The 25,007-nt window shown below is 35.9% G+C and overlaps 1 long non-coding RNA gene across 1 annotated transcript in view; it reads left to right on the top strand.

Annotated features, from left to right (window-relative positions):
- The window catches only part of LOC122422393, a 287,826-nt gene extending 263,754 nt beyond the window's left edge, over nt 1–24,072 (top strand). Inside the window, exons 2-3 of the long non-coding RNA XR_006263808.1 lie at nt 23,377–23,439; nt 23,965–24,072. This is a non-coding gene — a long non-coding RNA (uncharacterized LOC122422393). The remainder of the gene's footprint in view (nt 1–23,376; nt 23,440–23,964) is intronic.
- The last annotated feature ends 935 nt before the right edge of the window (nt 24,073–25,007 follow it).

Here is a 25,007-nt window from a genome sequence, read left to right as displayed (position 1 = left end):
TTGCAGCCTAAGGGCCTCTCAAGAGTCTTCTCCAACACCACAGTTCAAAAGCATCAATTCTTCGGAGCTCAGCTTTCTTCACCGTCCAACTCTCACATCCATACATTACCACTGGAAAAACCATAGCCTTGACTAGATGGACCTTTGTTGGCAAAGTAATGTCTCTACTTTTAAATATGCTAAGTTGGTCATAACTTTCCTTCCAAGGAGTAAGCGTCTTTTAATTTCATGGCTGCAATCACCATCTGCAGTGATTTTGGAGCCCAGAAAAATAAAATCAGCCACTGTTTCCACTGTTTCCCATCTATTTGTCATGAAGTGATGGGACCAGATGCCATGATCTTAGTTTTCTGAATGTTGAGCTTTAAGTCAACTTTTTGACTCTCCTCTTTCACTTTCATCAAGAGGCTCTTTAGTTCCTCTTCACTTTCTACCGTAAAGGTGGTGTTGTCTGCATATCTGAGGTTTTGATATTTCTCCTAGCAATCTTGATTCCAGCTTGTGCTTCTTCCAGCCCAGTGTTTCTCATGATGGTACTCTGCATATAATTTAAATAAGCAGGGTGACAATATACAGCCTTGACGTATTCCTTTTCCTATTTGGAACCAGCCTGTGGCTCCATGTCCAGTTCTAACTGTTGCTTTCTGACCTGTATACAGGTTTCTCAAGAGGCAGGTCAGGTGGTCTGGTATTCCCATCTCTTTCAGAATTTTCCACAGTTTATTGTGGTCCACACAGTTGAAGGCTTTGGCATAGTCAATAAAGCAGAAATAGATGTTTTTCTGGAACTGTCTTGCTTTTTTGATGATCCAGCAGATATTGGCAATTTGATCTCTGGTTCCTCTGTCTTTTCTAAAACCTGCTTGAACATTGGAAGTTCATGGTTCATATATTGCTGAAGCCTGGCTTGGAGAATTTTGAGCATTACTTTACTAGTGTGTGAGATGAATGCAATTGTGCAGTAGTTCGAGCATTGCCTTTCTTTGTGATTGGAATGAAAAATGACCTTTTCCAGTCCTGTGGCTACTGCTGAGTTTTCCAAATTTGCTGGCATATTGAGTGCAGCACTTTCACAGCATCATCTTTCAGGATTTGAAATAGCTCAACTGGAATTCCATCACCTCCACTAGCTTAGTTTGTAGTGATACTTTCTAAGTCCCACTTGACTTCACATTCCAGGATGTCTGGCTCCAGGTGAGTGATCACACCATTGTGATTATCTGGATCGTGAAGATCTTTTTGTATAGTTCTTCTGTGTATTCTTGCCACCTCTTTGCTAGATCATACAGTAGTTCTAATTTTAGTTTTTTGAACCTCTCTACTGTTCTTCTCAGTGGCTTTTCCAATTTACATTCCCACCTATGCTTTCTAGGGTTCCCTTTTCACCACATCCTGGCCAAATTTTGGTATTTGTAGACTTTTTGATGATAGCCATTCTGACAGGCATGAGGTGATATCTTGTTGTTTTGATTTACATTTCTCTGATGATTAACAATCTTGAGCACTTTTTCATGTTTCTGTTAGCTATCTGTGTGTCTTCTATGGAGAAATGTCTGTTCAGGTCTCCTGTCCACTTTTTGATTTTTTTTTTAATACTGAGTTATGTGAGCTGTCTGTATATTTTGAATATTAATTGCTTTTTGGTTGCATCATTTTCAAATATTTTCTCCCTTTTCATAGGTTGTCTTTTCATTTTGTTGATAGTTTCTTTTGTTGTGCAATAGCTTTTAAATTTCATTTGGTCCCACTTGTTCACTTTTGCTTTTGTTTCCTTTGCGTTAAGAGACAAATCCAAAAAATATATTGCCATGACTTAGACATGTTCTGCCTATGTTTTCTTCTAGGAGTTTTCTAGCACCCCGACTTACATTCAGGTCTTTAATATACTTTGAGTTTATTTTTTATATGGTATTAGAGAGTGTTCTAATTTCATTCTTTTACATGTAGCTGTCCTGTTTTCCCAGTACCATATTGAAGAGACTGACTTTCCCTCATTGTATATTCTTACTTCCTTTGTCATAGATTGACCATCAGTGCATGGGTTTATTTCTGGGCTCTCTGTTCTGTTTAACTGATTGTTGTGTCTTTTTTTGTGCCAGTATCATACTGTTTTGATTACTATAGCTCTGTAGTATAGCCAGAAGTCAGAGAACATGATAAATGCAGCTTTTTTTTTTTTTTTTCTTCCTTCCAATATATCTTTGGCTATTCAGGGTCTTTTGTAGTTCAGAACAAATTTTAGGATTGTTCTTTCTAGTCTGTGAAAAATGTTAGGGGTATTTTGATAGAGATTGCATTAAATATGTAAATTGCTTTCAGTAGTATAGACATTTTAACAATAGTGCCCTGTGCCTAGTTGCTCAGTCATGTCCAACTCATTCTGACCCCAAGAACGGTAGCCCACCAGGCTCCTCTGTCCATGGGATTTCCCAGGAAGAATACTAGAATGGGTTGCCATTTCCTCCTCCAGGGGATCTTCCAGACCCAGAGATCGAACCTGCATCTCCTATGTCTCCTGCATTGCAGGAGGATTCTTTACCTGCTGAGCCATCAGAGGTTATTATTCTAATCCATTTACACAAGATAGTTTTCTGTCTCTTTATATCAGAATATTTATTTTTGGTAATGATGCAAATGTTCAGTTTTTGGGAGGACACTATATAAGTAATAATAATAATACTTGATACATAATGGTGTTGATGTGCCAGGTTTGATGTGCTTTAAACATTTTAATTAATTTAGTCCTCAAAACAATATTGTAAAATAGGTATTATTTTATCATCGTCATCTACCAAATGTCAAAACCAAAGAGTAAGTTAAGTAAGTTGATTGAAAGTGAAAGTGTTAGTCGCTCAGTCATGTCTGACTCCTTATGACCCCATGGAGTATGGCCTACCAGGCTCCTCTGTCCATGGAATTCTCCAGGCAAGAATATTTGAGTGGGTTGCCATTCCCTTCTCCAGGGAATCTTCCCAACCCAGGGATTGAAACTGGGTCTCTTGCAGTGCAGGCACATTCTTTATCATCTGAGCCACCAGGGAAGCCCATAAGTTGCTTAAGGACACAAATAAAGCAGTTATCAAGGCTGGATTGATAGATAGTCCATGCTTTTAACTGCTGAGTTACACTGCGTCTCAAGAACAAAGACTAGTTTACATACTTTAATTCAATTAATATAACCATAAAGTTTGTATAAAGTATATAACACTTTCTCTATTTGAAAAATGAGGAAATCAAGGTTCAAAAAGGGGAAATAACCTTCCAAATGCCACAGATATTATAAGTGTACAAGTCCAAAATTTCACGGAGATCTGTTAAATACCCTTTCTTTATGAAACCAGTTCTAAACCTGTAATTATCATCCTATCTATCACATGTAGACAGTGAGAAATACAGTATTTGCAAAAATTATTTACTTATTAATTACTCATCCCAATACCCAACTTCTTTGTATACCTAAGTTATACAATGTTCCTGGCAGGGTCATTTTAAAAATATATATATATATATATATAAAAGGATATGTGTTGATAAGGTTATGGTAGAACTGGTACCAGTCACATGAAAGTGAAAGTGTTAGTCACTCAGTTGTGTCCAACTTTTTGCAACCCCATGGACTGTAGCTCACCAGGCTCCTCTGTCCATGGAATTCTCCAAGTAATAATGCTAGAGTGGGTTGCCATTTCCTTCTCCAGGGTTTCTTCCCAACCCAGGGATCAAACCTGGGTCTCCCACATTGCAGGCAGATTCTTTACTGCCTGAGCCAGCAGGGAAGCCCTGCCAGTCCCATCTGAGGTACTCAGTATATATTGGTTGAGTGAAATTCCATAATTTTGTTTATCAGTCATCTCCTTTTAGCAAGAGATTCAGTGGACATTCCTCATAGCAGTTGAAAATGAGACACTAGGGGGTTTATTTAATTTTTAGTTTATGAGTTGTTTCAAATTTTTGTCTTTCTCAGTGTTTTCATTGGAATGTAAATGCTGAATGTAAGTAATTGAGCTTTTGTTACTAGATGTTTACAGTATGAAAGATAGTTTTGGGCAGATGATAAAAATTTAGTTAATATTTAATGAAAGGATAAGGTTGAGAGAAGACTTCTGAGAAACCAACACCTACTTTCATTGGAAGCAAAACCTGTTTTCAGAATAAAATTATGTGATATTTGTTGTTGTTGTTCAGTCCCTCAGTCATGTCTGACTCTTTGTGATCCCATGGACTGCAACACACTAGGCGTCCCTGTCCTTGACCATCTCCCAGAGCTTGCTCAAACTCATGTCCATTGAGTCGGTGATGCCATCCAACTATCTTGTCCTCTGTTGTTTCCTTCTCCTCCTGCCTTCAGTCTTTCCCAGAATCAGGGTCTTTTCCAATGAGTTTGCTCTTCACATCTGGTGGCCAAAGTATCGGAGCTTCAGCTTCAGCATCAGTCCTTCCAATGAACATTCAGGTTGATTTCCTTTAGAATTGACTGATTTGATCCCCTTGCAATGTAAGGGACTGTCAGGAGCCTTCTCCAACACAACAGTTTGAAAGCATTAACTCTTTGGCGCTCAGCCTTCTTTATGGCCCAACTCTCACATCCACACATGACTACTGGAAAAACTATAGCTTTAACTAGATGGACCTTTGTTGGCAAAGTAGTGTCTCTTCTTTTTAATACACTGTCTAGGTTTGTCGTAGCTTTTCTTTCAAGGAGCAAGTGTCTTTTAATTTCATGGGTGCAGTCCCCATCCACAGTGATTTTGGAGCCCAAGAAAATTAAGTCTGTCAGTTTCCATTGTTTCCCCATCTATATGCCATGAAATGATGGGACTAGATGACATGATCTTAGTTTTTGGAAGTTGTGTTTTAAGCCAGCTTTATGTGATATTAGTATATGCAAAAACCTATCTATTTCTTATTTAAAAAATGGCTACGATTTCATCCAAGATTTTGGTCTCTTGCAAATATATATGATTTTTGGCAAAACTATTAAATATACTTTAGTCTACCTCATGACTAGTAACTTTACACTTTAACATACATTCATAGATATTAACCCTAAAAACCTAAATTGTATTCCAAAATTATTATATCCCCAAATTCCTTTTTAGTGTAAGATATTAATAAATAGTGTATGTTACAAAAGTTATTTCCATTAATGAATACATTGTCCATTTTTATAAAATAATAATTTTTTCAAATTATTATGAGTAGTGTAATTATTGTGTTTATGAATAATATAATTAAGACATGTTATTCTTTTGTTTGACTACCCATAGCTCAGTCCATTTTTAAGACATTCTGTTCTGAAAAGAACATTTAATGTCACTTTACCAAATCCTTCTCCAATTAAGATAGAAGATGCTGCAGTTATACTACAAAAAAACAAACAAAAATGTCCGGGAAGCCAAGCAGGGCCTTCTGAATGGTAAGTATGCTTGCTTGTCTCACTGAATACCACTGTATGGCTGGTACATTTTTACAATCCATAATTTAACTGTCATACAGACTCTCTGGGTGAGACTTTTTGTCGTCTTCAAAGCAATATATTTACATCCCGTTTCTAAAGTTTGGTTATATTCATGGGCCCAAGGAGTAATTTGGCTTCCCTTGTGGCTCAGATGGTAAAGAGTCCACTTGCCATGCAGGAGACCCGGGTTCAATCCCTGGGTCGGGAAGATCCCCTAGAGGAAGGCATGAGAGTCCACTCCAGTATACTTCCCTGGAGAATCCCATGGACAGAGAAGACTGGGAGGCTACAGTCCCTGGGGTCTCATAGAGTCAGACACGACTGAGTGACTAACACACAAACACACACACGGAGCAATTAAGAGATTATAGTTGAGGACAGTCTGCATGCTTGTAGAAATAACTGCTAATCTTATCAAGAAGAGCTATTATATTTTCAGTTTTATAAAGCATGCTTCTCATTTACCTTTGATGCCACAATTGAAGTTTCCTTAATGAGGTGACAGTGACAGGCTTTATTTTAATTAACTTATCTTTTTTAATACAAAGTTTAATACAAAACTTATCTTTTTTAATACAAAGTAATCAAAAAATTAAGGTCATGTTTAAGTAAATTATTGTGAGATTACATCTCTTGACATTTATATTTTGTTGACCAAATTGTACAATCAAGCAAGTTTGCATTTAGACAAATCAGTTCAGTTCAGTTGCTCAGTCCTGTCTGACTCTTTGCGACCCAATGGACTGCAGCACACCAGGCTTCCCTATCCATCACCAACTCCTGGAGCTTACTCAAACTCACGTTCATCAAGTCAATGATGCCATCGAACCCTCTCATCCTCTGTCACCCCCTTCTCCTCCTGCCTTCAATCTTTCCCAGCATCAGGGTCTTTTCTAATGAGTCAGTTCTCCGAATGAGGTGGCCAAAGTATTGGATTTTCAGCTATATAATAATGACTGTGACAGTGTTTTTGGCTTTGATTTGGGGGGAGGGTCTGGGTGTGAACAATTTGATATTCTTGTATTCCAGAATGTCTTTTTACGTCAGTATCCATACTGCCATTTAGCATTGTATTTCAGGAACTGAGATAATATTAATTGCTGGGGAATTAGATTCTAAGCAGAAAGTTATTTAAGTAATAAAATATAAAGTTTAATATATCATTAGATGACTTGCTGGTTAGTAGATCTAATTCATATAGATTCATCCAAGTTTATCCCTGCTACATTTTAGACCACAGACTATTACCCGTGATGGTAGCCACTACCCATGTGTGAGTATTAAGCACGTGAAATGTGGCTATTTCAACATGAAATGAGCTGTAAGTCTGAATGCACACCAGATTTTGAAGACTTAATTTGACAAAAAGAGTATAAAATATCTGATTAAAAATCGTTTATATGTTGAAAGAATATTTAAGATATATTTCTTAAAATATCCCATTATGCTTATTTTCATGTTTATTTTTACCTGTTTAATATGATCATAGGCTCATGTTATATTTCTATTGAACAGTGCTAATCTAGAACATCCATATTTAGGAACAGTGAAATTCTCAGTAAATTATGTTGAAAAACAAAGTCTGCCATAGTGTTTCATTTTCAATTCCATTTCACACGTTATACTTCTGCTTCTGTTATATGTTTTGTTATTACTGGGAGCAATAGCCCATTAAATTTACTCATAATCATTATTAGTTATTAATATGCGGTATTTCCTCTAAAATGCAAAGATTTAAAAGCTATTTCATTTAAAACTGTTGCCTTACCATTTATACTCTAATTGTCATATTTTCAATTCCATATCTATTTTTGACCCCAAAGGGGTTATTATTATCATTTCTTGAGTCATATTAAATTTAAATTTACCCACAGATTTATCTGTTACATTGCTCTCCATTCTTTCTTTTCTATGCTTCTCTTTGGGATCATTATTCTTCTATCTAATGAACTCCTTTTAATGTATACATTCATGCAGATTGGCTGTTGATGAGTTGTCTCAGTTTTTGTTTGGAAACATTTTTATTTCACCTTTATTTTTAAGGAATATTTTTCCTGGATAAAAACTGCTGGTTCACACATATTTTCTTCCAGCATTTGAAAGATTTCATTGCATTATCTTCTGCGTGCTTTTTATGAAATGTTTTTTTCTTTGATTATAGTGTGTCTTTTATTTATCTAACTACTTTTACAAATTTTCTTTATGCATTTTTAAAATGAATTTTAATCTAATACACCTAGGATTTTTTTCACTCTATCACAATCCTCCTTGGTATTTGCTAAAGTTCTGAATTGTGTGGATTGATGCCCTTTAATCAGTTGTGGAAAATTCTCAGGTATTATTGTTAAAATATTGCTTTTATCACATTTTATAACCTTCTGTCTCATCTTATTCTGAAACTACAGTTACAGATATTAAATCATTTTATTGTATGTCATGTCTTGGATTTATTTTCTATATTAGAGACATTTTTTTCTCTCTGTACTTCAGTCTGTATGTTTTCTAACAATCTCTCTTCTAGATTGCTAATCATCTCTTCAATAGTCTAATCTGCAGTTAAACACATCTGTTGCATTCTTAATGTCAATTATATTTTTAATTCTATAATTTCCATTTTGTTATTATTTATAAATTTCAGTTATATGGTGAGATTCTTCATCTTATCAACAATTTGTTAAGCATTTTACTTTTCATTAAAGGCCATAATACATAAAAATGAATCCAACTCTGATGCACCTTTGGATCTGCTCATATTGTTTATTTTCTTAGTTCCTGTCTTTTAATTCTATTTCTGGCATACCTAATAAGTTTGATCAAGTTTTGGTTATAGCTTGTGGGAAATTATAGAGATAATTTGATATTTTGTTTCATATTATCTTCCAAACAGAATATCTTTCTGTTTTCTCTCAGGCACCTTAAATATGGGGCAAATAATTTTTTTTTAGTGTGAGATTTTGTTTGTTTAGGACTGAGATTCCCATTTTTGTGAAAATTGATCTAATTCTCATCATCCATGTTCCTAGGGTTTAACCTTTCTGTGATCCTAAGAGTTCAGTGATAATCACTAGAGTTCTTCTCCAGTATTTTTCCCTCCATTCTGTGAAATTACCAAACACTGTACAGCTGCCCAGATCTTTGCCTGCTACTTCTGACTCTACTTCTTAGACCTCAACCCTCCATCAAATAAAATTTAGTAATGGCTTGAGGGGGAAAAGATAACAATGCCATCTTTCATCTTCTCATTTCTTTGAACTTTCCTCCTCTCAAGTCCTGCCATCTCGGACCTGAACTAAACATTTGTTTCTATAAACCCTAAGAAGCCTAAAATCTCAGCAGAGATTTCTGTCTACTTTCAGGCTGTCTTTTTAGCCTTAGGTGAGACTCCTCCAAGGCAATGTCATGCTCACCTCGGCGCTGTTTCCTCCACACCCGAGTTCCCGGCCCTGCTCACCGAGTTCCTGGCCCTTATAAGACATGGCTGCCTCTGTCACTCTCCATTCTCCTGATTAGATAGAAACAAATAAATTCCCTGATTTTTCTCAGAGACTTGGTTTACATCCAGTTACTCTGCCATACCTGAATTCTTTCTCTACTCTAGTTTGCCAAGTTCTTTGCCTTTTACCACTCAAACAGGTCTTGAAATTGTATATCTTTGCTGAACATTTATATCTAAAAAGAATATTTCCTAGACATGTAACTATATGCTCATCATCCTACTAAAATTATACATTATTTTTAAGGACCTATATTTCTCAACTTCCTTGCGTATTTATTTCCCAGAGTATTGTTATTGTCACATTGTAAACTAAAAGAACATGTTAAGGTTATATGTTTAGTTATTTAATTATTTTATACTTGGTGTCACAAAATAAATTCCTCAAAACTGTTTTCATGTCCCAGATATGCCTGCCTAATCCCAAACCCTTACAGACGAACAGAAAGATTATCTTTTCTGTTTAAGTACACTCCTACCATCATTACCACCAGAGAACCTCAGGAAAAAAAGACATCAGAGTTGTATTCAGAATTATTCTGCATTTCAGAAAACTTGAGAGTCATTTAGAGGCCCTTTCCTTTAATTAACTTTCAGGAAAGACAATTTTATTTCATAATTAGAGAGGAGTTTAATGCTTGGCTGAACCACTACACTAACTCTAAAGAAAAATGAGTGAGTTAACATGTTCATATATCAGCTCCACATGTCTGGAGTGAAGGGGAAGCAAGCTCGATAACAGTAGAATGTTGGATGATTGAAAATTAGGAAAGAATTACCAATTGAATGTCAAATAGCAAGGGTGATATCAACCTTGGTGGCTATACATATAATATTCTCTACAATCAAAGATCTGAAGTTGGATTTAACATTATTCTTAGCAGATGATATCATGAGGGAGGCATAAATTCTTTACTGAAGCTTGTCTCTCTTCCTGTGGCTAAATGTCTTAAATCTTACTGTAAAATGATTTGGAAAAAGAGACACTATTCCAAAGATACAAATTATCTCATTTTGAATTTAATCTTAAATTTAATCTTATAGACTGCTTTGAGGGTGAACAGGGATCTGTGTAATCTATAGGATTATGAAAGGTTGTTGCTGAGCCATGAATGATGCCAGGATTCTTGGCCTCCAGAGGAGAGGAATTCAATCTTTCAATCCGGGGCCAGTGACGAGGCTTGATCACTCAAAAACTTTTCTGTAATAAAGTTTTATTAAAGTGTAAAAAAGAAAAAGCCTCTGACATAGACATCACAAGGGGCCAGAAACAGTGCCCCCCTGCTAGTCTTTAGCTGGATGTTATATAGCTACTAACATCTAGTAATTCAAGAAAGGAAATGTCTCAAAACACAGAGACTGGCTCCAGACCCCTCACCCACTACATGAATTTTGAGATAACATTGGCACATGGTGAGTTTCCCCAGGCCATAAAATGATTGACATGAATCTTGAAGAAAGACAGGTTTCCAAGCAAATACAGTCTCATTAACACAGTTTAAGAGAATATTTTGCATGAGTAAAACATACTGGTTTGTCAAGTCACTTCTGAGTCTTAGGCGAACTGACTAGAAGACAGAGTCTAGGGTAAATACATAGTTCATTAACATAGCTTAAGAAAAAATTTCCATAAGAAAAACGCATTGGTTAGCTCAAGGTTTGAGAGAAGTTAAGTTCAGATGGAACCAGGTGTCCCAATGGCAACACAGAATTTTAAAAGAAACCTATTTTTAAATTTGTATACAGAAGGGGAAAAAATCTAACACTTGTAGTTTATTTCCTCCTGCCACTTAAGAGAGAGAGAAAAAATGTCTGACACTTGCAGCCTATTTCCTCCGTTTGGAGACCCCTGGCCTTCCTGCCTATTACCCGCTCAATTATGTGGAACATGACACATAAAACCATCTTCTTAGAGAGTGTTCTTACTTGCCTAAATTTTTATTCTTTTTTAAACAATAGTGAGACAGGGAAATTGAATATAGCATTAATCAGAATTTTATGTAAGAATGATAATATATTGTATGCTGTTTGCTAAGGGGTCACAAAGCCAATTTTTAAGCAAATAAAAGATTACTTTCCAGATCCTGTACCTGAGCTGTTCATTCTCAACTAAAGTCATGCAATTAATATTCAAGGATAATTCTTCATGAATGTCAAATGAACCATAAGCTGTTGATCCTGTAACAACAAGTTAACTACCATTTGTAACTTTAGTGTATTGAATCATTGTTTTACTCAGCAATAAAAATGCTTTAAATTTCCTTTGTCAATTGAAAAGGTCTTGTTCTATTATAGTCATTCTCAGTATAACTGATGGTATAAATTCACAGAATTACAACATTCAAGGACTTTTCACAACTTCCAGCTCTGAGTATAAACCAAATTCTACAGTAAAGGATGGTATACAAAGCTGAAGAACTCTATAACATTTTTCTTACATTGCAGATTGAAATGTCTTTGTACCCTTGATATTTTTATAAATATGAAATTGTTGTTGTTCAGTTGCCTAGTCATGTCCAATTCTTTGTGACCCCATGGACAGTAGCATGCCAGGCCTCCCTGTCCCTCATCATCTCCTGGAGTTTGCCCAAGTTCACATTCATTGCATCAGTAATTTATTTACATGTAATTATGAAATTACATTGGAGAAGGAAATGGCCACCCACACCAGTATTCTTGCCTGGAGAATCCCATGGATAGAGGAGCCTGGCAGGCTACAAGTCCATGGGGTCGCAAGAGACAGACATGACTAAGCGACTAAAGCACCACCACCATGATATTACATGTAAATATGAAGTTGCAAACTCTTAAAAAGCAAAATCCTCAACTTGTATATCTTTATATCACCCAAAGCACATAGCAAAAATGTTTTGCTTGTAAAGGTTGATCGGTTAATACACATTAATTTACTGAGATAAATTCTGCCCATGCCAGATTGATTATAAAATAAGAGATGGAAGAAAACAAAGTATGGTTTTTCTCTTTTTGTTGAGGCAAAATATTATAACAATGTTATCAGAAGTATTGAGCCACCTTCAAAGTACATATCTTACTAGAACTTGTAACTTACTTGAACATAACAAAAAAAAAATCTTTCATATGTATATAGTTGAATTATGTCCTCCAAAAAGATGTTGATGCTCTGACTCCCAGCAGCTGTAAATGTGACTTTATTTGGAAATAGGATGTTTACAGATATTTAGGTTAAGACAGATTATTAGGGTGGACCCTAATCCAATATGACTCTGTCCTTATAAAGGGAAGAATTTTCTCTCTGTGTGAATACACATAGAGAAAGCCCCATGTGAAGATAAAACAGAAATCAGGGTGATCCAGCAGAAACTACAAACACTGAAGATTGCCAGAAAGCTACTAGAAGCTTAGAGAGAGGCTTGGAGTAGATTTTCCCGCATATAAAGAATCAACACTGCCAACACCTCGATCTTGAACTTTAGCCTCCAGAACCAGAAAAAAAGACTTTGTTTAGGTCACCCAGATTGTGGTGCTTTGTTCTGGCAGCCTTAGTAAGCTAACACAATATGAATGAATTACAACTTGAAATTTAGATTTAGATACTTAGCCGAAGAATTGATGCTTTTGAACTGTGGTGTTGGAGAAGACTCTTGAGAGTCCCTTGAACAGCAAGGAGATCCAACCAGTCCATCCTAAAGGAGATCAGTCCTGGGTGTTCACTGGAAGGACTGATGCTGAAGCTGAAACTCCAGTACTTTGGCCACCTCATGCGAACAGTTGACTCATTGGAAAAGACCCTTATGTTGGGAGGGATTGGGGGCAGGAGGAGAAGGGGACGACAGAGGATGAGATGGCTGGATGGCATCATCGACTCAATGGACATGGGTTTTGGTGGACGCTGGGATTTGGTGATGGACAGGGAGGCCTGGCGTGCTGCAATTCATGGGGTAACAAAGAGTCGGACATGACTGAGCTATTGAACTGAACTGAACTGAGGTTATGTAAGAATGAATCTAGTGTTTAACCTTTCAATTATTGGTTAAAATGTGCTGCTGGAGGCAAAAAACAAATGTTTGTGATGAAAAGTCAACAGAAATCTATATGCAATATCAGATTTTAATTTTAGGAAATTAAAAAAAAATTCTGTGTACAAACGTGTTGCAAATGAAACTGGGAATGAGAACCGTAGATAATACTGCAAGTTATGGAAATTTTACTTTCTCTCTTCTAATTTTCCATTCTTTTTGTCCCTTTTCAGTTTATTAATAATCCTTATTTTTTCCACCAAAAATAAAGTGTAGGTGAATTCTATTTTCTAATGGAATTATTTTCTTAATTTCTTTTTTGGAATGTTCATTTATATATATATATATATTATATATATATATATAAATACAATTGATTTTTGCATGTCAGTCTTGTATCCTCTGACCTTGCCGAATTCATTTCATAAAACTATGTTCTATGTTATACTTACTAGTCAAAAACAGACTAGAGAATGCCTGAAAATCTTGGGTACAGTAAGTTACTTTAGAAAAACCATTACATGTTAAAAAAGAAAAAAAAATAATAGGAGAAATTTAAAGAGAAAAATATGTTGTTCTCCTCCCATCCATTAGAAAAGAGTGGTTAAAGGGAGAGTGTGTGAATATTCCATAAATGATATGCCATTCCATAAATGATATGTTTTTTTTTTTTTAATGAAAATATGTTGTTCTCCTCCCATCCATTAGAATGGATGTGTCCGTATAAGCTGGAACCTTAATTTTCTACTTGGTATTATTTAAGTACTTCCTTTTTTTTTTTTTTAAATCATTTTCTGTCAATCTTCTTGTTAAGTAGTTAGAATAGGAAACAGGAGTCCAGAATGGCAGTGGATAAAAGATAAGGCAGGGAAATAGAACATGAAAATAGAACAAAGGAAGGTCTGAGGACTGGAGTGAGGACCTCAGGTTGAACAAACAACACTCCTGGCTAGCCCAATTTACATAGGGCAGGCCCAGGGGGAAGAAAGATATAAAAAGAGGAGCCAAAGGGCTGGGGGTCTCTTTCTCTCTCTCCCGCACACTGGGGTGCTCTTCTCTTCACGTCTTTGGGTCAACATGCCCTCACGCCTTGAGGATGGATTTTCCTGCTATTTTCTAAATAAAATAGAGCTGTAACACTGATTTGTCTAAGAGCGATAACACAGTCTGTCCAAGACCCGGGAGCTGTGAAGCGCCGAGGGCTTTAATGTCCGTCACTCCAAATCTTTGTTGTGACGAGACAGAACCAAGGAGCATACACTCGCCTGACACTCTGTTATCTCTGAAAATAATGTATATATTTCAACAACCTGGACACATTTTTCTTTACAAATTTTCTGTAATCTGTAATTTTTGGAATCTGGATACATTTTCTTTATACACAAGTTTGATGTGTCTTCTAAGTTAGAAATGGGACTCCTTGGGATACAGTCTCTGGTATGCAGTTTAATGTGCAGAATGTCTTTTAAGGATCCTTGAGATCAACACTTAGGGAAGGGAGGGAGAGGAAGCAGGCTTACCCAGAGGGAGGAGTTAAACTGCAAACTGAGCCCAACAGCAGCTCCAGTCAACTCAGCAGGAGTGCTTTGGAGAGAGACTGAGCTTTCAGAGTTGTGCTAACTTGGGCTAAGACAGCTAGCCTTTGTACTCCTAGGCACATCAGTCATGGGACTGGGCCACTCCTGAAATGAGTGTGAACTTGTGCAGGGTGGCTCTGCAGCTGAGTCTATCCCCTGAAGGGGCTGACAGTCCAAAGCTGTCTACCAATAGCACTTCCTGCAGCTGAGGCAGCAAGTTCTTCAGTGAAAGGAACCTGGGCACCACATTACAGTGCCCATTACATGGAAGAATGAAGGTCCCCATGAATTTCTCTTGTAAAAGATACTCTTAATAGTCTCTGCATAATCTTTTTAATTGGAACCATTTTATTTATGAGGTAAGAGATGTCATATTTAAAACTTCTATAAATGAAGGATGCTTTAGTTCACAAAGGAAATAACCACACATTAATTTAGATATCTAGCTTTAAGATAACCAATATATTTACATGTTGACCTTGCTGGAGGCAGGGTTCTTCCCTAGATATGAACACTCTGTGAAATTTTGAATGCTAAATGCTTTCCTACCCTGATGGATGCTGACCTGAGCTTTCAAATGCTATTAGATCAGCATGATAAAGCAGACTTGAAGCAAACTCTAAAGAGCAACTCACTGTTATTTTGTCACTGATCACCTCTTACTGCTACCACTCAGGGGAATTTAAGCTGGGACTTTAAAACAAAGTTATTTCAAATGTCATGTCCTTGATGCCATAAAAATGTATCATGTTTTACTTGCCTTAAAGTATTTTCAGCCAGTCACTTCACACTTCTGCCTAGAGAGCTCAGGTTCTACCCATACCATGGATAGGGATGTTATTGGTTGATAATTCCACTGCTTAAGCTCTCAGCACATTACTTACTTTGTTCATTAAGCTCTTAATGTGAAATCTGATTCTTCCCCAGGTTTTTGTCCCTGTATTTGGCCATGAACCATCTAGCTCCTTCAATTTGCTTTGTGATTGATTCCATTCCTGAGCCAACCTATTGCTGCTTCACCTCTTTTTCTTTATAGATAGAGAATGAAGTTCTTAGTCCCATCCTTTTAATCACATAATTATCTCTCGCTAGTTTTTTCAGTGGCACTTAGTCTCTTCTCTCTTATCATTGCTAAGATTTTTAATTTTTGATAAATCCCTTCTGCTTTAAATTCACTCAACTTTTTATGACATAAATTTTGTGTGCTTGTTTTCTTTGTAGTGGCAGATTTTCTGATGCTCTGGTTTAAACGTGTCTGCAAATACTGTGAATTTACCAATAGACAGGACCTGTGACCTCAGCAGAACTCAAATGCACAAGAAATATATCTGAGTCTTAAGTGTTAAAACATGTTTTTATATCTCATCACCATTTCTTTAATAATCTATTTTGCTTAGCTCGTAGGTTCTTCTTCACTTTCTTCAGTGGTTCCTAGGTCTTGGGCTGACAGGTTTATTATTTACTCACAAGACAAACAATGTTTTGTTAACATAAATAGTCTTTCTGAAATCAAGAGAAATTAGTTGGTCTGGTCACATTCAGAGGGTTTTGTTTTAAATTCACTATTATTCTATAGAAGAGGTATATAACAACAACCATAATATTAATTAAAATACAATTATGATAAGAGAACAGTCCTATTATTATTTTTTTCTTTTTTAACATGTAATGGTTTTTCTAAAGTAACTTATTGTATCCAAGATTTTCAGGCATTCTCTAGTCTGTTTTTGACTAGTAAGTATAACATAGAACATAGTTTTATGAAATGAATTCGGCAAAGTCAGAGGATACAAGACTGACATGCAAAAATCAGTTGTATATATATATATATATATATATATAAATGAACATTCCAAAAAAGAAATTAAGAAAACAATTCCATTTATAATAGCATAAAAAAAGATTGAAATATTTAGGAATAAATTTCACCAAGGAGGTACAAGACTGGTACATTGAAAACTATAAAATATTGTTAAAAATATCAAAGATGACTTAAGTAAATGGAAAGACATTGCATGTTCATGGGTTAGAAGATATGATATTGTTAAAATGGAATTATTCCCCAAATCAACATATAGATTAGTGCAATCTCTATCAAAATCTAAATGACTTTTTTTAAACAAAAGAAATTCTAAAATTCATATGGAATTGCAGGAGATTGCAAATACTCAAACCCATCTTAGAAAAGAAGAACAAAGTTGAAACACTCACACTTCATAATCCCAAAACTTACTACAACCTACAATCATCAAAAAAAAAAGTATGATGCACCCAATAAGGAGCACCTTAGTATATAAGGTAAATGCTAACAGTAATAAAAGGGGAAAATCAACACTAACACAATAATAAGAGGAGGGTTTAACACCCCATTTTTACCAATGGATAGATCACCCAGGAACAAAATAAATAAGGAAACACAAACTTTAAATGACACAATAAACCAGGACATTCCACCTGAAAGCCTCAGAATATACTTCCTTCTCAAGGGCACATGGAACATTCTCTAGGACAGATCATATCTTGGTCATAAATCAAACATCAGTAAATTTAAGAAAATTGAACTTATAATGAGCATCTTTTCTGATCACAACACTATGAGATTAGAAATCAATTACAGGAAAAACTATAGGAAACACAAACACATGGAGGCTAAGCAATATGCTACTAAATAACCGAGAGAGTACTGAGGAAATCAGAGGGAATAAAAAATACATAAAGAAGTACACAGAAACCATGGCAATGGAAACACAATGACCCAAAACCTATGGGATGTGATAAAAACAGTTCTAAGAGGGAAGTTTATAGCAATTCAATCTCACCTCAAGAAACAAAACTTTCAAATGAACAATCTACCCTTACAAATAAAGCGACTAGAGAGAGGGACAGCAACAATATCAAAAAAGAAACGGAATTAGTAGAAGGAAAAACATCATAAAGATCAAAGTAGAAGTAAATAGAAATGAAAACAGCAAAGATCAATAAAACTAAAAGTTGATTCTTTAAGATAAAACTGATAAAACTTTACCCAGACTCATTAAGAAAAAAGAGAGGGTTTGAACCAATAAAATTAGAAATGAAAAAGGAGAAATTACAGCTGACACCACAGAAATACAAAGGATCATAAGAGACTACTGCAAGTAACTATATGCCAATATAATGGACAACCTATAAGAAATGGACAAATACTTAGAAAGATACAACCTTCCAAGACTAGACCAGGAAGACATAGAAAATACATATAGACCAATCACAAGTAATGAAATTGAAACTGTAATTAAAAATCTTCCAACAAACAAAAGTCCAGGACCATATGACTTTACAGGCAAATTCTATCAAATATTTAAAGAAGAGCTAACACCTATATATCTCTTCCAAAATAGTGTAGAAGAAAGAACACTCCCAAACTTGTTCTATGAGGCTACCATCACCCTGGTAACAAAACCAGGCAAAGATATCACAAAAAAGAAAATTACAGACCAATATCACTGGTAAGCATAGACACAAAAACTCTCAGCAAAATATTAGAATACAGAATTCAAACACACATTAAAAAGATCATATGCCATGATCAAGTGGGATTTATTCCAGGGATGCAAGGATTCTTCAATATATATATGTAAATCAATCAATATGACACACCATATTAACAAATTAAAGAATAAAAATCTCATGATCATCTCTATTTCATTCTTTTACAAGCAGCTATCCAGTTTTCCCAGTACCACTTATTAAAGAGACTGTCTTTTCCCCACTGTATATTCTTGCCTCCTTTGTCATTGATTAGGTGACCAAAGGTATGTAGGTTTATCTCTGGGCTTTCTATCCAGTACTATCAATTTATATTTCTTAGAATGGAGATATTCACAGAACTAGACAAACTTTTTAAAAAAATTTGCATGGAACACAAAAGACCCCAAATTACCAAAGCAATACTGGGAAAGAAAAATGGAGCTGGAGGAATCAGGATCCCTGACTTCAGACTATTCCACAAAGCTACAGCCATCAAAACAGCATACTACTGAAGCAAAAGCAGAAATAGGTACAGATCAAAGGAACAGCATAGAAAGCCCAGAAATAAACCCATGTACCTGTGGTCAATCAATCCATGACAAAAATGGTAAGAATACACAATGGAGGAAAGACAGTTTATTTAATTAGTGGTACTGGGAAAACTGGATAGGTACATGTAAAAGAATGAATCAGAACACTAACTATATACACTATATACAAAACTAAACTCAAAATTAAAGGCCAAATGTCAAACCAAACACTGTAAAACTCGTAGAGGAAAACAGGAGTAACACTTTTGGACATAAACCACAGCAAGATCTTTTTTGACCCACCTTCTAGAGTAATGAAAATAAAAATAAACAAGTGGGACCTAATTTAACTTTTAAGCTTATGAGCAGCAAAGGAAACCATAAATAAGACAAAAAGACAACCCTTAGAATGGGAGAAAATATTGGTAAATGAAGCAACTAACAAGGGATTCATCTCTAAAATATACAAACAACTCATGCAACTCAATATCAAAACAACATACGACCCAATCAAAAAAAAAGGAGGAATACCTAAATAGACATTTCTCCAAAGAACACATACAGATGGCAAAGAGGCACATGAAATGATGCTCAACATCACTAGTTATTAGAGAAATGTAAATAAAACTTACAATAAGATATCACCTCACACTTGTCAGAATAGCCATCATCAAAATTTCTATGAACAGTAAATGCTGGAGAGGGTGTGGAGAAAAAAGAACTCTCTTGCACTGTTTGCAGGAATGTAAATTGATACAGTCACTATGGAGAACAGTATAGATGTTATTTAAAAAACGAAAAATAGAACTACCATATGACCAAGCAATCCCACTCCTGGGCATATACCTGGAGCAAACCTAAAATTCTAAAAATACATGCACCCCAGTGTTCATTGTAGCATTATTTACAATAGCTAGGACATACAATAGAAGCTACCTAAATGTCCACTGACAGATGAATGGATAAAAAAGTTGTGGTGCATATATACAATGGATTATTACTCAGCCATAAAAGGGTCAGAATCAGGTCATTTATAGCGATGTGGATGGACCTAGAGTCTGTCGTACAGAGTGCAGTCAGTCAGAAGGAGAAAAACAAATATTGTATATTAATGCTTACATGTGCAATCTAGAAATATGGTACAGACAAAGCTATGTGCGGGGCAGAAATAGAGATACAGACATAGAGAACAGACATGTGGACATTGGGGAGGAAGGAAGTGTGAGGCAAATTAGATTAGGATTGACATATATACACTAATGTATTTAAAATAGATAGCTACTGGGAACCTGCTATATAGGGAGATCAGCTTGCTGCTCTGTGATGGCCTTAATAGGTTGGATGGGGAGTTGGGGTGGAGGCAAGGAGTTTCAAGAGGGAGGGGATATATGTATACAAAGTTGATTCACTTCAGTTCAGTTCAGTCGCTTAGTTGTGTCCGACTCTTTGCGACCCCATGAATCGCAGTAAGCCAGGCCTCCCTGTCCATCACCAACTCCCGGAGCTTACCCAAACTCATGTCCATTGAGTCGATGATGCCATCCAACCATCTCAACCTCTGTCATCCCCTTCTCCTCCTGTCCTCAATCTTTCCCAGCATCAGGGTCTCTTCAAGTGAGTCAGCTCTTCACATCAGGTGGCCAAAATATTGGAGTTGCAGCTTCAACATCCGTCCTTCCAATGTACCGCAAAGACTTAACATTGTGCTTTATACAGCACTGTAGAGCAATTATGCTTTAAAAAAATGTGGTGCTAACAGAAGGGTAGACACATAGATTAATGGAATATAATTGAAAATAAATCAATAAATCTATGATCAATTTATTTTGACAAAGATGCCAGAACAGTTCAGTGGGAAAGAATAGTGTCTTTAACAAATGATGCTAGGACAGTTGAATAAATACATGCTAGAGAATAAAATTAGACCCTTCTCTCATACCATGTATAAAAATTATGACAAAATGGAGCAAAACACTGAGTGCCAGAGCTAAACTATAGCACAGGGAACTATTATATATTCAGGGAACTATATTCCTGTGATAGGATGGAAAAGAATACACACACACATACATACACACACACACATAACTGAGTTACTTTGCTATACAGGAGAGATTGGCAACAACATTGTAAATCAACTATACTGCAATTAAGAAAAAAAAAATTAGGACAAAACAGAAGTAAATCTTTATGACCTTGGATGTGGTGACACCAAAAACACAAGCAACAAATTTTAAATATGTATTGGACTTCATCAAAATTAAACATTTGTACAAATGATGCTGTCAAAAAGTGAAAAGGCAACCCACATAATGGGAGAAAATCGTTGTAAATCATATATATATACACATCTATATATATATAGAGAGAGAGATAGAGAGAGGATGTAGTATCCACGACATGTAAACAACCTTACTACTCAACAACAAAAGACAACTCAGTTAAAGATTTTGTGAAGTACTTAGAGATTTCTCCAAGGAAGATTCATAAATGGTCAAGAAGCATATGGAAGATACTCAACATCATTTTTCATTTGAGAGATGCAAATCAAAACAACAAGATACCACCTAATATCCAGTAAGATGACTATAAAAGTAACAATAAAAGTAGTCAATAATATTGCAAAAACATGGAGAAGCTGGAATACCCATATATTGCTGTTGAATATGTAAAATAGTGCTCTGACTGTGAAAAACAGTGTTGTTTTGCGTCCTCTATAGCATTGCCACGTGACCCAGCTATCCCATTCCCAGGTAAATACTCTAAAGAATTAAAAACAGATGTTCAAATAAAAACTTATACATGAATATTCATATAAGTACTATTCAGAATAGTCAAAAAGATATAAGCAACACAGATATTGATCAACTTATAAGTGGATAAACAAAGTGTGGTGTATCTACACAATAGAATACGATCTAGCCATAAAAAGGAATGTAGCACTGATATAACATGTATATCCTTAGAAACATTATGCTAAGTGAAAAGTGAGACACAAAACACCAGACACAAAAGACCATATTCAGTATGATTCTGTTTATATGAAATATTCAAGAATAGACACACTGGTAGTAGTCTGCCAGGGCTTGTGGGTCGGGAGGAATGGGTAGTGACTCATGAATGGATATGGAGTTTCCTTTTGTGGTAATGAAAGTGTTTTGGAATGAGACAGTGGTGATGGTTTAATAACACTGTGAAGAGTATATTTATTTGTTGCACATATTCATTAGTAAAATGCCACTGAACTGTATAAAGTAGTTCAAATGGTCAATTTTATGCTGTGAATTTTAACAATAAAAAATGAAAAAATGCCCCACCAAATGGATTGTGTACATTCATTTTAAGTTTCATTTCTCATTAAAGTATAAACTTTCTCCCAAATATTTGTAATGGAATTTTACCTCAAAATTAAGGTGAAAGAGCCTCTGAGAACTTTCCCTTATTTATTCCATGTAAGAGCATATAATGCTAACTTATTTGCTTGGTCTGTTGGAAAGTTACTTAACTCAGGAGATACTATGATCCAAACACCAAACAAGAAATTCTATGATTAAAGAGTGTGGTTTGGATCATACAATTAGGTCTAATTATGTGTTCATTTCTTGGATTGTAAAATCACTGAAATAAATATTGGTATTCTCTGTGTTATACATCTGTGGCAGCTGTTTCCACACTTGTCACCCCCAATTTGTAATTTCTGTCTATAAGTCTTTATGCCAGAAGAGCTCTAGACCTGAGTGACATCTAAATAGATCATCACACTGATTCTTAACTTTCCTGCCTTATTGTGGTAAAAATTGATCAAACTCAGAAGGGTCATCTTTACTCAGAGCTTGCTTTCAAAGAGCAATCATGTTCTCTAAAAACCGGCAGCATAGCCATTGATTTTAGATTCAATGGGACATCAGGGCAATGCTGGATCTCTGATTGGCAGCAGGAAAATGGGTGAGAACATTTCAAACTTTAGAAAATAAAGGCAAGAAAACATTAAACTACATGAAATCACATCTGCTCTGACTGCTTGCATTTTCGGATTTAGTTTGAAGCAGACATGAAATGTCCAATATTCAACTTCAGAAATTTGAAAATCAGCCAGCCGCCCTGACCTTGTATCCCAGTGTCCAACATTCCAAGTTGAGACTCAAATGCTGACTTACCCTTAAGGGTTCCTTCTGATATCTCATTTTGAAATTTTTATCAGTTTTCAAGCAGTGGGATCCTAGGTTGGTAGGCTGATAGAATCTGAGCATTTCCAGAACATTTATAACACAAGGCCCAACACCGGTTTATGGGAAATAACTTGACAAATGCTAAGTGTACATGCCACAGAGTCAGTGAAACATGCTTGTTCAAATAAACGCCAAGTTGAGGCTTGATCTCACTCTTAAGTGACAGAGTGGAAACAGTGATTTTTTTTTTCCAAATTAATATGAACTTTTAGATTAAATTATAGTAAGAAGTTGAATACTTGTTCTTTGTACTTTTCTTCTGAAGCTTTGTCTCTCTTGGCACCCTTGTCAAGTTACCACTGATACTTTTAATGGGATTCACCAGTCAAAATAGTGGCATCCTGTGCCCATGAATCTGAGAACACTCTGGAAGATATTGAAGGACAGGGGAGGCTGGTGTGTTGCAGCTCATGGGGTCTCAAAGAATTTGCCATGCCGTAGCGACTGCACCACCGTAGCGTGTCCTTAGCTCCCTGGATGCTGTTTTGGGAAGCTGACTTGAAGTTCTAGTGTGTTTTGTTTAGATTCTAATGCACTGCATAATTTGTACTTAACTTTCTCTGTACCTTTTGTTTCTTTGACAGATGGCTGCTGCCCAGAATCAGCTTGGGTGGGGAGCAGAGTTCCAAGAAATGTAAGAATTGCAGGTATAGTTAATATCCCTTAGGTTTATGTTTGCTCTCTACATGAGAAACAGAGACCCAAGCCACAACTCCTGCCTTCTGGGACAGGCCTTACTCTTGCCTGAGTCCCAGTTCCCCACTCTGTAAATCAGACATAATTTGTTTGTCATCCCCTTGACTTCACCAGGGGATTTTAAGAATTGAGAAACCACGTAGCACTTGACAATATAAAATGTTATTTTAATGGTTAAAATGACGAATGACCCTGTCCAGCCAATGAGTCATTTACTCCCAGGGAGTAAGTTTGGTATCTGGGATGTGAATTAACTCTCTCAGGACATTTTCAGCTGAATGCTAGAGAGCATAAAAGAATACACTATTTCTATGAGAGGCCAAACAACTAAAAATGTAAAGGAGATATTAAACACTCTTGGGAAATACCAAAAAATTAAATTTGGAAAAGCATCCTAGTCTTACAATTATTGAGGTAACCTTGAGTGTTTATCCCTTTGATATAAGTAACTAAAATTTTGTCATGTTTCCTAATAGGATCTCCCTCCGAAGTCAGCCTCAACGACTAGAAGCATGAACATATCACAGTTGTCCTTCACAGCTTATTTTGGCTTTATGAATTTATACAAACTTTCTATCTTATTGATAGGCAGATTATCACTTTGTGGTGGTATGTAATAAGTTTACAGCTTATTTTCTAAGGTAATAATTGATTTCTAATAGTTTTGTAGGGCTGCTGTAACAAAGTACCAGGAACTGGGTGGCTTAAATGACGATAAAGTACCAAAAAGTGGGAGCCTTTGTCTCTTGGTTCTGGAGGCTAGAAAACAGAGATCAAGTTGTCAGCCATATCAGTTCCTCTTGAGGGCTGGGAGAGAGAAATCTGTTCATTCCTCTCTCCTAGGCTCTGGTGGTCTGGCAGCAATCTTTATCCTTCATTAGCATCACCTTGATCTCTGCCTTCATTTTCACATGGCAATCTCTGTGTGCATGTCTGTGTCCAAATTACCCCTTTTCATAAAGATTCCTGTCATATTAAATTAGGGGCCCACCTTACTCCAATATGACCTCATCTTAATTTAACTAATTACATCTGCAACAACTCTATTTCCAAATAAGGTCACATTCTGAGATACTAAGGGTTAGAAATTCAATATATGAATTTGGCAGTTGGGGGGCACATAATTCAACCTATAATACAATTTTATTTAATCTAAGTTAAATTTATTCAAGCAACATGAAATAATAACTCACTATAGTCTAAAATTTATATTTAAATTATATTCATTTTTCTTACACTCTTCATGGCTTTTTAGATTTGTCACATATTCTTCAGCATTTGTTTTCAGTGTCTATAATGTTCCAAATGCTTCCAGGCAGGTGCCTTACAGTTTTCCTTCTTATCCATTCTAATTTCTACATTCTTAGGGTCCTCAATTTCATTGTTATTGTTTGGGTTGTCATGTCATACATGTGTTATATATAACTTGTTCTTTCCAAAATTCATAAATGCTTCAAACTCTGGCACCCGAAGCAGGAATTTTAATTTGAATCTGCCTGGTAGTAGATCTATGACCTTG

Source organism: Cervus canadensis, chromosome 19, assembly GCF_019320065.1.
Source record: "Cervus canadensis isolate Bull #8, Minnesota chromosome 19, ASM1932006v1, whole genome shotgun sequence".
NCBI classification, from domain to species: domain Eukaryota; kingdom Metazoa; phylum Chordata; class Mammalia; order Artiodactyla; family Cervidae; genus Cervus; species Cervus canadensis.
Note: the sequence above shows the minus strand (reverse complement) of the source record. Positions and strands in the feature narration are given on the sequence as shown.